The 15,640-nt window shown below is 43.5% G+C and overlaps 2 protein-coding genes across 3 annotated transcripts in view; both read right to left on the bottom strand.

The window, feature by feature from the left end:
• The window catches only part of SRSF3 (serine and arginine rich splicing factor 3), a 400,608-nt gene that overhangs the window by 332,797 nt on the left and 52,171 nt on the right, over positions 1-15,640 (bottom strand). The window lies entirely within an intron of this gene.
• PNPLA1 (patatin like phospholipase domain containing 1) overlaps positions 1-15,640 on the bottom strand; it is a 71,948-nt gene that overhangs the window by 48,205 nt on the left and 8,103 nt on the right. The gene's annotated exons all lie outside the window — the stretch shown is intronic.

Here is a 15,640-nt window from a genome sequence, read left to right as displayed (position 1 = left end):
CCATGTTGACTAGGCTAATCACAAACTCCTGACCTCAGGTGATCCGCCTGCCTCAGCTTCCCAAAGTGCTTGGATTACAGGCATGAGCCACCATGCCTGGTCCCGATAACTAATTAAACAGCCCTCCAATGTAGCACTGGCCTTTTGAGGAGTGTGACTTACTATTTGAATACTTGACCAAACATGTAGACATATCCATGATGGGGGTAGAAGTGTTTAGACGTTTCCAAAAAATCAGGAAGTTTTAAAGATATGATGTAAGGAGAGAGGAGAAAGTTTGACACAGCTGAGATGGGCACAGTGGAGAAGCTTGCTGGCTTCCTGAGCTGTTGTTATTTTGTAGGACCTTGAGATTATTCATGCAGCCTAAATAGTATCTTTTTTCTCATAATGAAAGAGCTCTAGCGTAAAGTATCCAAACTAGTGCAGCAAACATTCATATACCCACCAGCCAGACTGAAGAAGTCTTAACATTTTACTACATTTGGCTCAGCTCTTTCCCTGGTTTTAAAGCAATGAGACGTCACAAGTAAAGGTGAAACCTCCTCAAACTGTTTCCTAATCAGTATCACCCTTCACTTTCCTTCCCATGAGAACCGTGTTCCACGTTGAAAGGACTCTTTCCCTTCCATGTTTTTTATACTTTCAGTACATGGATATGTTTTGTAAACAATATATACTATTGTTTTATAAACCTTTTTAAAAATTTCACATAAACAAACACGTTGCATTTATTTTGCAAATTGCTGTTTTTACTCAGTATTATGATCCCTGGCTCCAGGCTCTTCCATTTTCCTGCTTTCTGGTGACCCATTATGAGACCACGGGACAACATGTATCATTCTCCTCCTGATGGACATTTGGATTGTTTCTAGTGTTTTGTTGTACCCAGCAATGCCACAGTGAATGCTCATGTGTACATCCTTCCTTGGCCCTGCACAGGAATTTCTCAGGTCACAATGTGGGTTTATCAATGGTACCCACAGGACTTCAGTTGATGAAGGTGACTGAGTTACCACATGGAGAGGCTAGTGCCATTGAAGAGATTTCTATTACACGTATTTACATTTCCTTGCCATGCAGGACCACATGGGAAAGCCCCAGTATCGCTCAGGGGGCAGAAGAGACAAAAGGAGAGTGCAGCCCAGAGCCTCTACAGTGTTTTCCGTGGAAAAGGCAAGTCGGGGCAGGGAAGCAGCTTAGGACTGGTTGGTTCAAATCAAGGTGGCGGGCTCTGGATCATAGGGGTGGTCTCTAGTTGACTGGTGCCTGGCTCTGGGTGATTTTGCCTCTTGGAGTATAAGAGCCAGATAGAGAGGGTGGATCAGAGCATGGGCTCTGGACAGGCTAGTTTACATATGAGAGGCGCTGCTGCCGCACCCACCCCAGCCCTCTGCCATCTCTAAGAATGGGGTAGCCCTGGGAGGGGCAGCCTCTCCCTCATCAGTGAGGCCACAAATGCCAGAACATCAAAAATGCACAAAATAGGCCGGGCGCGGTGGCTCACGCCTGTAATCCCAGCACTTTGGGAGGCCGAGACGGGCGGATCACGAGGTCAGGAGGTCCAGACCATCCTGGCTAACATGGTGAAACCCGTCTCTACTAAAAATACAAAAAATTACCCGGGCGCGGTGGCAGGCACCTGTAGTCCCAGCTACTCAGGAGGCTGAGGCAGGAGAATGGCGTGAACCCGGTAGGAGGAGCTTGCAGTGAGCCGAGATCGCGCCACTGCACTCCAGCCTGGGTGACAGTACAAGACTCTGCCTCAAAAAAAAAAAAAAAAAAAAAAATTCACAAAATGAGAAAGCGTGGTTAGTACAGTGGGCATTTCTACAAGGAGCTGCTCGATTGCTCTCTAGAGTTGGCGTGCCAGTTTCCACACCCACTGCGTGTTTATAAGAGACCTAATCACGTCACTTCTCTTGTTATTGCCAGATTTGAAATGTTTTGCCAGTCTGAAGGGTGCGAAATGCTATCTCATTGTTGTTTAATTTACATTTTCCTTATTTTTTGGTGAAGCTGGGCACCATTTCGTTCACTGGTTGTTCCAGTTTCCTCTTCTCTGAATGGCTTGTTCTTAGCCTTTTTCCATTTGGGAATGCGGGGCGGGGGGAGTGTTTGTCTTTTTGTTAATAACATGTAGACATTGGTACTAATATCGGCTCCGTTGACTGCATTGCAAATATCCTCTCCCGGTGTGTGGTTTTTAGTCAACATTTTAATGGTGTCTTCGGTGATACAAGGTTTTAAATTTTAGTGTAATAACATATATCATTCTTTTCTTTTATAGTTTATGTTTTTGTGTTAATGGTTTATGTTTTAAAGGCATCAGGATTCTCTCCCATATAAAATAAAGTCTTGGTTATTTTAAATGATTTGACCATCAAGCCTAAGCTATTCATTCAGTCTCCTTTAAAATGTTGCAGTCTGATGGGCAATTTGGCACCGTCTATTTAAAATCAATACTTGCAGGAATTTATTCTACAGAAATACTCATAGGAGTCCTCCAAAAATATATGCACAGGATTTTTAAATACAGCATCAATTGTAATAGCAAAGATCCAGAAATAACCTAAAAGTATATCAATGGCAAGCTAGTTAAATGAATGATGGTATAGCCACATAATGCAATTCTCTACAGCTATTGAAAAGAATAATTGTGGACCTGGGTGTGCTCATAGGGAAAGTTCTCCAAGATATATTGGTAAGAAGGAAAAATAACGATAAAGAAACAAGGATTCAAGCAATATAGTATGCTACCATTTATGTCTAAAAGGCAGGGGAAGCGCTTCTCTATGTATATGCACGTAACATTTCAGAAATAAAACTGCTGAGGATGGTTACTTCTGAGGAGGGGACTGGGGCTTGCGAATGGAGGGAAACCTATTTTTCACTGCCAGCCTCTTCTGTTGTTTTCATTGTTACTTCCATTACAGTAAACAAAGAAGGATTGCTGTGGATGGTCACATTTTCCGTGCGCTGCTATTTGTTTTGGCATTTGGAATATTCTGAGGTGAAGAGGGCCTTTTGTTCCAATAGCTATGAGGAAATTGAATTATTAGAAATGGGGCAGGAGGTTTCATTACATGTGCTGCGTAGCCCCGCCTGGCTGACAAGATTTAGGCTTGCTTTGTCTGGGGACTGAGGGCAGAGTGGGAGCAGGGGGCATGGGAGGGTTGTCTGTGGGACAGGAGTGGGGTGGGCGAGGTGGGGGCAGGGGAAAGTGGATGGAAGGTGGGACGGTCTGAGCCAGAGGATCAGCCTGGGCTTCTGTAGCTCCAGGACCACCTGTGTGAGGTCTGGGTCACCCCTAGGCACTCACTGTCCTCGCACTGCCTGGCTGCAGGGTTGGAAGAACCTGCAGTAGAGGAGGAGAATCCCAATCTCAAAGGTTCTGGCAGGTGATTCTCCCCAGAGGAAAAAAAGCCATGCTCCTCCTAGGAAAATGTTCATCCAATAAACGAGAAATAAAGGCACCCTGAGTTTACCCTGGTTTAAAGAAGAGAAAGGGATGGGGTCAGCATCCATGGAGCAAAGACAAGATGTGCCGCCAGGGTTAAGTCCAGCTGCCTTTCTCAGGGCCGTACAGTATGGCCACTTAGGGAGTCCGGCTGTCTTTAGTTCAAGACACAGCTATGTTATTTGCACCTTTGACAAGTTATTTGACATCTCTGTGCCTTAGTTTTCTCATCTAGAAAACGGGAAAATAATTAAACTTGCCTCCCCTGGCACATGGCAAGTGCTTACAAAGTGTTAATTGTTTTTATTCTTTATTTCTCACTTTCGTGAGTTTAGTGCAGCTAGGAGCTAGGACAGTGATATGGTCAGTGCATGAAGATTCGAACTGCGTCTGAGGTGGACACACATTCACCAAACTCTCAAGCCTGATGAATGAATTGTAACCTAACTTGATAATTTACACTGGCCTGAACACCTAGGTAAACCCATCAACACTTTCCTCCCTTTTCCTCATGTGGGAGCCCAGACTGTCCTCAGAGGCTCTTTGCGGGATGGGAGCACTTCTGTGCCTTATTTACTTCCCCGGCTGTTCCTGCTGTTTGACTGTAAGCCCCTTAGGGGAAGACACTTTGGTACGCAGGAGGATTGCCATTCATGGTGGTCAGAAAAATATCTGTTGAATGAGTGATGGTCATCACAGTGCTCTCTGTCATAGCAAAACACTGGAAACAATCTAAGTGTCCAACAACAGGGATTTTTTATTAAATTGTGGTCTAGTCACCTCACAGAACTGAACAATCATTAAAAATGATCATTAAAATGATCGTGGTCAAGCTTGGTGGCTCATGTCTGTAATCCCAGCACTTTGGGAAGCCGAGGAGGGAGGATTGCTTGAGCCCAGGAGTTCAAGGCCAGCCTGGGGGACATGGCAAAACCTCACCTCTACAAAAGACATACACGAAATATTAGCCGGGTGTGGTGGTGCATGCCTGTGGTCCCAGCTACTTGGGAGGCTGAGGAAGGAGGATCGCTTGAGCCCGGGAGGTTGAGGCTGCAGTGCACTGTGATGGCACCACTGCATGCACTCTAGGCTGGGCGACAGAGCCTGCACCCTCCTCCCTGCCCCAGAAAACAATCATGTGGAAAGATAGAGAAATGCTTATGATGTAATCTTAGAAAAACAAAAGAAAAATAATCGAAACAGACCTGATGTGGATTCATCTGTATGATATTTTAGGTAAAAAATGAGGTTCAGAAGAAGGTGTATAATATGCTACCATTTGTGTAAAAAAGGGAGCAAAGAACATAAGACTTCATTTGCAGATATAAGGATAAACTACCTCTGAATGAGACACAAGAGATTGAAAACATTGGTGGCCTCTGGGGAGGGGACCAAGAGATGGAGAGCTGGGAAACCTGTCCCTGACAATACTTTTGCACCTTCTGAATGTTGAACCATGTGAATGTGTTTCTGATTCAAAAATTAAATAATTTAAAACACTTCCTGATACATAGTAAAGTAAAATAAATATATTTTTCCATATATTTCTCAATCCTAAGGCACATATTTTCCCCTCATGTTGTAAGGTTTCTGATATTAAGATGTATCTCACCATCAATTGCCATTTTATTATTTTTTTATCCTTATTTTACATTTTAGGAACAGGGTCATACTCTGTCACCCAGACTGGAGTGCAATGGTGTGTCGTAGCTCACTGCAGCCTTGAACTCTTGAGCTCAAGCAATCCTCCTGTTTCAGCCTCCTGGTAACTAGGACTACAGGCGCACACCACAACACCTACCTAATTTTTAAATTTTTTGTAGAAATGAGGTCTCGCTATGTTGCCCAGCCTAGTCTCAAACTCCTGGCCTCAAGTGATCCTCCTGCCTCAGCCTCCCAAAGTGCTGGGATGATAGGTATGAGCCTGGCCTCAATGGTCATTCATTTTTTAAAAAATAATTTCAACTTTTATTTTAGATTCAGGGAGTACATGTGCAGATTTGTTACCTGGGTATATTTTGTGATGCTGAGGTTTGGGGTACAATTGATCGTGTCACCCAGGTACTAAGCATAGTACCCAATAGGTTTTCAACCCTTGCCCTCCTCCCTCCCTCCCCAGTAGTCCCCGTATCTACTGTTGCATCTTCATGTCCTTGAATACCCACTGTTTAGCTCCCACTTATAAGTGAGAACATGCAGTATCTGGTTTTCTGTTCCTGAGTTAATTTGTCTAGGATAATGGCCTCTGGCTAAATCCATGTTGCTGCAAAGGATGATTTTGTTCTTTTTTATGGCTGTATAGTATTAATGGTCATTCTTATTAGGTTCTTGCAGTGTTTTTTTTCTCCTGAAAAACTTTTACTAAATCAATGTTGGATCTTAAAACTGATAGCATTTTATAATCAAGGAAATATAGGACATAAAAATGTGGGTGTGTGGAGAGGGACTGTACAATGAAAACCATTGTGTGGTGGGACTACGGGGATCTTTTTTTATCAAAATAGTCTTTATTAGTATATTTATATCATCTTTTCAATTTTTTTTTCTTTAAACATAGTTTTAACTGCTTTCAGCAGATAATCGATGGTTTTGGGGGAGTTCCCTAGATAACCTGCAAAGCAATAACCCCATGAAAGTCACCACCTCCTCAGCTTAGTTTAGCTTAAATATAATTAGCAGAATAAACCCCGGAGTCCTAAATTCAGCTGTAGTTCCAAGGAAAGACCCTTTGTCTTTGGATTTTTCATGAGAAATCCACCTTCTAGGAACAGATTGTGCAAAACTGAGAAAATACTCACTTAGTCACCAGGAGGGTCTGTTCCAGCAATTGGTTCAGACCTCAAGTTTTGCTCTGAACCATTGCTGCGGTTCATAACACATGATGAGTTGGAAATGGTGATACATCTCAGAGCCTGCTGGCCAGACTGGCATAGTGGGGTAGCACACTGAGCATTGTAACTAAAGGGTGGCCTTGAAACCTTGCTGCTTCCAGAAGTTCAGACCAGTCCTGACAAATCTCTGTGGATAAAAGACTTCTAAATCAAATAAGTATGTTTAAGGACGATTGCAGGTGAGATTGGGATAAGCACTTGGAGAGCGACAATGCAAACCTTCATATTAAAGGCACTGAAAAGTTCTGTGTGGCAAGTTTCATTGGATTCTGGTCCCTTTCTTCCTAACTAAACAAGTCCTAATTCTGTTTACCTTCTTTGGGGCAGCCAAGCTCCCCAGGACAAAAAGACCCCAGAACAAAGGAGTTTAAGAAAGAGCAGATGAAAACAATTCTGGCCCATAAGACAGAGAATAAACCTGCTGGGGAATTCTGAGAAAGATGTCTTCACTCCTTAAAAAGACACTAACAAAAATTTTGCATTCAGTAGCGGCTGAGTAGCTCCCATGGGACCACAAACCTCCCACATGACAAAATTATGAAAAGCAACTATGAAAACCCTGAAGAGCAATCAAAAGTCATGGATATTGGAGGGGAGTCAATACTTGGAAGAAGGGAATACCAATGAATTTTTTTTTTTTTTAGTTTTTTTGCTGAGGGAAGCCCCTAGTCAGGGACATGTGGGGTAGATAAAACTAGGATATAAAGCTCACACTTGTACTGGCATGAAAAATCAGAGGACAGAGTTCTGGTGACTACACAGCTGGAAAGTGAGGAAGGAAATCCTGGAAAGGAGAAGGAGCCACAAATGAGTAGCCTCAAATTCTGTGTATAGACTCTGCTCAAATCTCTGAACCCCACATGTGCGGGACAGACTCCAAGCTGCATGGCTAAGGCTAAATGATCTAAACTAAGATTTCAGCTCCCAGCTAGTACAGTGACTCACACCTGTAATCCAGGCACTTTGGGAGGCTGAGGCAGGAGTATTGCTTGAGACTGGGAGTTCTAGACCAGCCTGGGCAATGTAGTGAAACCTCATCTCTACAAAAATTTAAAAAAATAAGATAAAGATTTCAGCTCCTATTCAGCGGAGGGAAGGGCATTTGCAGTTTGAGAGTTGAGCCAAGTTAACTGCTAGCTAAAACAAATAAACACAAACAGTAATACTTTTCAGAAGACCAAAAGAAATCCAGAGTTCCTACACTATACACTTGCAATATTCAGGAGACAGTTCAAAGATGCTTGACATTAGAAGAAGCAGGAAAATGTGACCCATACAAAAGAGAAAAAGGAATCAATGGAGAACAACCTTGAGATAACCCAGATGTAAAAACTAACAGACAAAAATTTTAAAGCAGTTATTATAAACATTTTCAAGAATGTAAATGTGAATATGCTCACAATGAATTAAAAGATGGGAAATCTCAGCAGATAAACAAAAACTGTAAAAAGACCTCAGTGGGAATTCTAGCACTGAAAAATACAACATCTGAAAGAAAAAAAACAAGCAATAACCCATTTTTTGCCTCTGGCCATCATCAGGATGTAACGTTTATTTTGCTACAGTCAACTTCTGGTCACAAGGATAGCCATACTGAGGACAAGGCCTACGTGCTGTGCCATCTATGGCTGAGCAAGAAGATAGAAGGAATCTGGGTCTTTAATCATGTCTCTGAGCCACTGGATTAATTAGAATTTCCCTGCTGCCAGACTTTTTGTATTGGGAGAAAAATAAAATATCCTTATTTAAGCAATTTCTGTTTGGATTTTATGTTACTAATATGAGAAAGAAAGCATTGTTAGGGTTCAGAAAATGATATCCTAAAGTATGCTGTTTTGGACTTCAGACTGAGAGTACCTGGGGAGCAGCAAATGCAGGGAAGGGTTTTCTCTGAAGTTCTCTATCTAAAGGTTCCTCTGGAAGATATTTAATTGCTGTGAATCCCTTCTCCACATATTTCACCTACTGGAGGAAACTGACGCATATTGCAAAAAGGAAGACTAGAGTTGACACCACACCCAGAGCCCAGGCAAAATTTGTCCCAGGCTATTTTCTGTTCTTTGGAACTATTTATCTCCCCTAAAAATCATTTACTCTTCTTCTAAAATTGCCTATATCCCCCTACATCCTCTCCCCTATGAAGAGGGTATTTAAGCTTTAATCATCTTGCCCTTCTTTGAGTTTCAAGCTTTGTGTGACTCCCATTCATTTGCATGTTAATAAATTGGTATGCTTTTTCTTCTATTAGTCTGTCTACTGTCTGTTTATTTCAGACGAAATTATCAAACCTCAGAAATGTGGTAGGCCAGGCACAGTGCTCATGCCTGTAATCCCAGCACTTTGGGAGGCTGAGTTGGGTGGATCATGAGGTCAAGAGGTCGAGACCATCCTGGCTAACATGGTGAAACCCCATCTCTACTAAAAATACAAAAATTAGCTGGGCTTGGTGTCACATGCCTGTAGTCGCAGCTACTTGGGAGGCTGAGGTAGAAGAATTGCTTGAACCTGGGAGGTGGAGGTTGCAGTGAGCCAATATTGCACCAATGCACACTAGCCTGGCGACAGAGTGAGACTCTGTCTCAAAACTAAATAAACAAATAAATGTGGGGGTAACTTCTCAGAGCATCATAAGTGATAACACTCTGAAGTAAAGAATTTGGCTTGATTTGTTTAACCTAAGGTTCACCAAATGTATGTGACTACATGTTTTTTGTTGTTGTTGTTGTTTTTTCTAAGACAGGTTCTTCCTATGTTACCCAGGCTGGTCTCGAACTCCTGAGCTCAAGGGATTCTCCTGCGTTGGCCTCTCAAAGTGCTAGGACTACAGGCGTGAGCCACCATGCCTGGCTGACCACATCTTTTTAAAGTAACATCCATTGACATATCAAGCACACTTAGGAAAATCTTGTGTAGACCCTAGTTCCTACCTTAAAAATCTGCATCATTCAATTATATCACCTGTAGGATATTAAAAGCCCAGGCTATTTTGACTGTATAACAAGTGAGATACACAAACAACTGGTGACTAGAAGTCTGCTAGGAACCTACTGTTAGAAATTTTCATGTTTGCAAATTGCTGGAAACTCTTGGTACTCAAAGTGTGGTATGTGAACGGCAACATTTCAGCCCAAGCCCAGATCTACTGAATCTAAGATCTGCATTTCAGCAAGACTCCTCGGTGTTTCATATGCATGTTAGAGTTTGAGAAGGACTCCTGTAAGCTATAAACTGCAATAGAGATGTTAGCGGCACTGTAATTAATGAAAAAACTACTACTACTAATTTCTCAGCCTGCTATTTCAGAGACCTTCACAGAATCATCTCATTTGGCTTTCACAGCGATGCTGTCAGTTAGATTTTTGTTTGTTTGTTTGTTTTTTCAGACGGAGTTTCACTCTTGTTGCCCAGGCTGAAGTGCAGTGGCACGATCTTGGCTCACTGCAACCTCTGCCTCCTGAGTTCAAGTGATTCTCCTGCCTCAGCCTCCGAAGTAGCTGGGATTAGAGGCGTGTGCCACCATGCCTGGCCAATTTCGTTTTGGGTTTTTTTGGCGGGTTTTCTTTGTTTTTTTTTTTTTTTGAGACGGAGTTTCACTCTTTTTGCTCAGGCTGGAGTGCAATGGCACGATCTTGGCCCACTGCAACCTTCTCCTCCCGAGTTCAAGCATTTCTCCTGCCTCAGCCTCCCAAGTAGCTGGGATTACAGGCATGAGCCACCTTGCCCAGCTACTTTTTATATTTTCAGTAGAGACGGGGTTTTTCCATGTTGGTCAGGCTGGTCTCGAACTCCCAACATCAGGTGATCCACCCACCTCAGCCTCCTAAAGTGCTGGGATTATAGGTGTGAGCTACTGAACCTGGCCAATTTTGTATTTTTTTAGTAGAGAAGGAGTTTTACCATGTTGGTCAGGCTGGTCTCGAACTCCTGACCTCAAGTGATCCACCTGCCTCTGCCTCCCAAAGTGCTGGGATTATAGGCATTCGATTTTTTTAAAACCTCTGGGTATAGAAGAGGAAATAAGATTCAGCAAAGTAAAGTGACAGATTATATTGAGTTATGATTAGTCCCGTAGTTGAGAAAGAAGTTGCAATTCATTGTCCAGGCACTATGTTATTGTTTTCAATGATGCAGGCATTTGATGCCCAATTAAACTTGGAGACAAGCCCCTGCTATCCCTTTGAACATCCTTTTGCAGTCTCTACTTGGATCGTGCTCCTCTCTCAATGCCCAGGGCTGTCCTGTGCCCCAGAAGGAGAGAAATGATAATCCAGTTCACCCAAGCAGCCGCTTCTGTCTGTCTACTAATGGCCCAGAGAGGTCTCAGCCCCTGAGAGGGGCCTGAATCCAAGGCTCAGAGTTAGGTAGACCCAATGGCCACAATAACAAATTCCTGGTGGAGAAAGCCAGGCCCGTCCCTACAGCCTGCAAGGACTTTTAAAGTCCACTCCAGTTAAGATGGCCCATTCTTTTCTTTTTCTTTTGTTTTGTTTTGTTTTTGTTTTTGTTTGAGACAGGGTCTTCCTCCATCGACTATGCTGGAATGCAGTAGTGCGATCATAGCTCACTGCGACCTTGAACTCATGGGCTCAAGCGATCCTCTGCCTCAGCCTCCAGCATAGCTGGGACTACAGGCGCACCCCACCACGCCCGGCTAATATTTTAAATTTTTTGTTGAGACAGGGTCTCACTATGTTGCCCAGGCTAGTCTCAAGCTCCTGGGTTCAGGCAGTCCTCCCACCTCAGTCTCCCGGAACGTTGGGGTTATAGGTGTGAGCCACCCACCCATCCTAGGATGGCCCAATCTAATCAATTAGGGAACCAAGACCAGGATGAGATTAGGATGTGATTGAAAAGAATTCATGATTAGTGAGAAAAGAACAGAAGCAATTAGTTTTTAAGAAATTTAAGTATTATTTAAATTTAAGTATTATTTAAGTATTATTTAAATTGTTTTTAAAAACAATTCATGATGCATTCTTTACTTGGCTATTTAATGGTTGTTTAGCTGTTTAATAAAGGCTTGCAATTTTGTTTTTTTATAAGGGGAGAAAACATATTGCTTTCTAGCTCAGTTAACAGTAGCTACGACTTTAGCTCTGTATTCAGACCATATGACCTCAGAATGGGAGCAGCATACCCTAACTGTAAGAAATCTAAGATGAGGACAGTGCTGAGGGCTGAGCTCACATGGTGAGAATACAGCCAAAAGACACATTAACTTCTTCCTGGTTCAGGTTAGCCAGTCTTGCACTTTAAATGTTGAACAAAATTCTCATGTGCAACGATAGAACCATTCTAAAAAGCAATTTGCTATTTATCAAGAATTCTGGCCAGGAGCAGTGACTCACATCTGCAATCCCAGCACTTTGGGAAGCTGAGGCGGGAGGATCACTTAAGGCCAGGAGTTCGAGACCAGCCTGGGCAAAATATCAAGATCCAGTCTCTACTAAAAATTTTTTAAAAGTTAGTCGGATGTGGTGATGCATTCCTGTAGTCCCAGCCACTTGGGAGGCTAAGGCAGGAGGATTGCTTCAGCTCAGGAATTTGAGGCTACAGTAAGCTATGATCACACCACTGCACTCTAGTCTGTGACAGAGCAAGACTGTCTTTAAAAAAAAAAAATTTTTTTTTTTTTAAATTATCAAGAATTATAACAGTCGTGCCTTAGGTGAGACTCACTGTTTTCAATATTTCTTTGACTTAGTTATCCCATTTGTGGAAATATATTCTAAGGAAATAACCTAACTCTAAACAAAAGAGCTCCCCGCAGCATTATTTTAACTATTCAAGCATTGTAAAGCTACATTGCAGAGTAAGGGAGTAGTAAAATGATCTACAGTGTATCCACCCAATGCTGTGTTGAGTAGCCATATTTTAAATGATGTTGACATTCATAGTATATTTGGTATTGAACTAGATTTCCCCCTCTATTGCCTTTATTGATTGATTGATTGATTGATTTTTGAAGACAGAATCTCACTCTGTCTCCCAGGCTGGAGTGCAGTGGCCCAATCTCGGCTCACTGCAACCTCCGCCTCCCAGGTTCAAGCATTTCTCCTGCCTCAGCCTCCCGAGTAGCTGGGACTACAGGAGCACGCCACCACGCTTGGCTAATTTTTTGTATTTTGGTAGAGACAGGGTTTCACCATGTTGCCCAGGCTGGTCTCGAACTCCTGAGCTCAGGCAATCCACCAGCCTTCGCCTCCAAAAGTGCTGCAATTACAGGCGTGAGCCACCATGCCCAGCCCTCTATTGCCTTTCTGTCCAACAAAGGAAAATGGTTGAAACAAAGTTAAAAATGAAAATTGCAAGGCAAAGATTTTTTGTGAAGTACTAGCTGTAACATTTGGTCTAAGATACACCAGGAAGGGCCTACCTAGACATTACCATCTCTTCTATCCACTCAAATCTGAAGCCCAGACATGCTTCATGTCCTGCTCTCTCCACGAGGCTTCCCCTGAATCCTCAGCCCTCCTTTCACAACTCCTACAGCACACTTTGGTCCTCAGATAGACTGTCTTGTGGAGTTGGTGTCTTCATTAAGTACCTGTCTCTTCCCTTGGGCTCCCTGACATGTGCCCGGGTGTTTTTTGACCCCTTTTGCTATGCACACACACAGCCCAACCCCTGAACCCAATCGTTCACCAAGTCCTACCAATTCCGCTTCCTGCCTTCCTTACTCCATCCCCACCTCTCTCTCCCCTCCATGAAGGTCTGTGTTCAGGGCTGCCTCATCTCTCCCTGCGTTACTGCAGCAATCAATGCTGTCACTGTTAGGCTGCTTTGGGCTGCAAGTTACAGAAAACTCAATGTGCAGTGGATTACACAGCAAGACTATTTGTTTTATTGGGGAGAAAAAACTCTTTCTAGAAAGCCCTCAGGATCTGCCAGCTGGAACTGGGTCATGCATCCATGCCTGAGCTGCAGGGGAGGCTGGGAAAGCCCTCATTTGGCATTTTCCATCTCTACCGTGACGCAGCCTCTGCCTGGAGGAAGGAGAGAAGGCAAGGGGCAGTTTCTATTAGGATAGGGAGCTGACAGTTCTGCCTCAAACTTCCTTACCTTGGGTCTCCCCACCCCTTTGCTTCATTCCTGACACTGCCACTATTCGTTCATTAATTTAACTAATCGTTCATTCATTGCATTAGTCAGCTTTGGCTAGGTCTTTTTGTGTTTTTGGAGACAGGGTCTTGCTCTGTCATCCAGGCTGAAGTATAGTGATGCCATCATAGCTCACTGCAACCTAGAATTCCTGGGCTCAAGCAATCCTCCTGTCTCAGCCTCCCATGTAGCTAGGACTACAACTTGCACTACCTGGCCTGGCTAATTTTAAAAAAACATTTTTTTTTTAAGAGACAAGTCTCTCGCTATGTTGCCCAGGTTGGTTTCGAACTCCTGGCCTCAAGCTGTCCTCCCACCTCTGCCTCCCAAAATGCTGGGATTACAGGTGTGAGCCACCCCCTGGCTATGTTGTGGTAACAAACAATCTTGAACTACCAGTAGCTTGGAATAACAAGTTTATATATTTGGCCATGGTATCAACTAAACCTTCACTGGCAACAGGGGGAAGAGAAAAAAAGACCCGTACCAGCTCTGAAATGCTTCCACCTGAACTTGACATGCATCACTCCTGCTCGCATCTTACTGGTTAAAGCAAGTCACATAGCTACACCTAGCTTCAAAAGGGCATAGAAGAGCAATAGAGCAATCATCCTTTGTGCAGGATGAACAGAAGTAACAGTTACCACACTCAACACGTATTTATTAAGCATCTACTATGACATTGCTAAGCAGAGAAGCCTACCCCAGCAGCCCAGGAGTTCTAGGTTGCAGTGAACTATGATGGCGTCACTGTACTCTAGCCTGGATGACAGAGAAAGCCTGTCTCCAAAAAAACAAAAAGATCTAGCCAAAGCTGACTAATGCAATGAATGAATGCTTAGTTAAATGAATGAATGAATAGTGGCAGTATCAGAAATGAAGTGAGGGGTTCGGGAGACCCAAGGTGAGGAAGTTTGAGACAGAACTGTTGGTTCCCTACCCTACTAGAAACGGCCCCTTCGCCTTCTCTCCTTGCTGGAGATGCATTGGTGAGCAAAATGAAGTATGTGTTCTGAAAGCCTTTTGTTCTGAAGGCCGGGCGCTGTGGCTCATGCCTGTAATCCCAGCACTTTGGGAGGCCGAGGCGGATGGATCATGAGGTCAGGAGATCAAAACCATCCTGGTCAACATGGTGAAACCCTGGCTCTACTAAAAATACAAAAATTAGCTGGACTGGTGGTGTATGCCTGTAATCCTAGCTACTTGGGCAGCGGAGGCAGGAGAATCACTTGAACCGGGGAGTCAGAGGTTGCAGTGAGCTGGGATCGCGCCACTGCACTCCAGCCTGGCAACAGAGAAAGACTCTGTCTAAAAAAAAAAAAAAAAAAAAAAAAAAAAAAAAAGCCTTTACAAACAAAGACAGAACAGTTTACCCCCTCCTTTGTGCCCCTATGCTAACATATAGAGACTTCAGTTGTACCACCTCTTACATTTCTTTTTTTTTTTCTTTTGTTGAGATGGAGTCTTGCTCTGTCACCCAGCCTGGAGTGCAGTGGCGTGATCTCGGCTCACTGCAACCTCCTCCTCCCAGGTTCAAGCAATTCTCCTGCCTCAGCCTCCCAAGTGGCTAGGATTACAGCCATGTGCCACCACACCCAGCTAATTTTTGGATTTTTAGTAGAGACGGGGTTTCACCATATTGGCCAAGCTGGTCTCGAATTCCTGACCTCGTGATCTGCCCATCTCAGCTTCCCAAAGTGCTGGTATTACAGGTGTGAGCCACCGCACCCAGCTTGCCTCTTACATTTCTATTGCATTAAAACAACAACTTGCCTGTCTCCCTGAATAGACTATAAAACTTAAAGATGGTTATCTCTTCTTATGAACTATACTTAGAATGGTGCCTACCACTAGTAGACACTTAATAAATATTTGTCGAATGATGTATGAGACAGGATGAACTCAGCTACAAGGAATAAGATACCCAACTGTCATTGGCTTAAATAAGCATGGGTGGTGGTGGTATTTTTACAGAGCAAAAAGTCTAACACCCAATAACTGCTGGGGTTGGTTTCTCTGCTCAGCAATGTCACCCAGCACCCGGGCTCTTTCCAGCCTTACACCATAATATTCTCAGCTTTTGGGCTTTCCTTCCTGTGACTGTGCCTCATGATCACAGGACTGCTGCCACAGCTCCAAATAACATACAGTATTCATATTTAAGGTGGGAGAAGCAGAAGGGACCACG

The sequence above is a fragment of the Macaca thibetana genome, chromosome 4 (assembly GCF_024542745.1).
Source record: "Macaca thibetana thibetana isolate TM-01 chromosome 4, ASM2454274v1, whole genome shotgun sequence".
Lineage (NCBI taxonomy): Eukaryota > Metazoa > Chordata > Mammalia > Primates > Cercopithecidae > Macaca > Macaca thibetana.
Note: the sequence above shows the minus strand (reverse complement) of the source record. Positions and strands in the feature narration are given on the sequence as shown.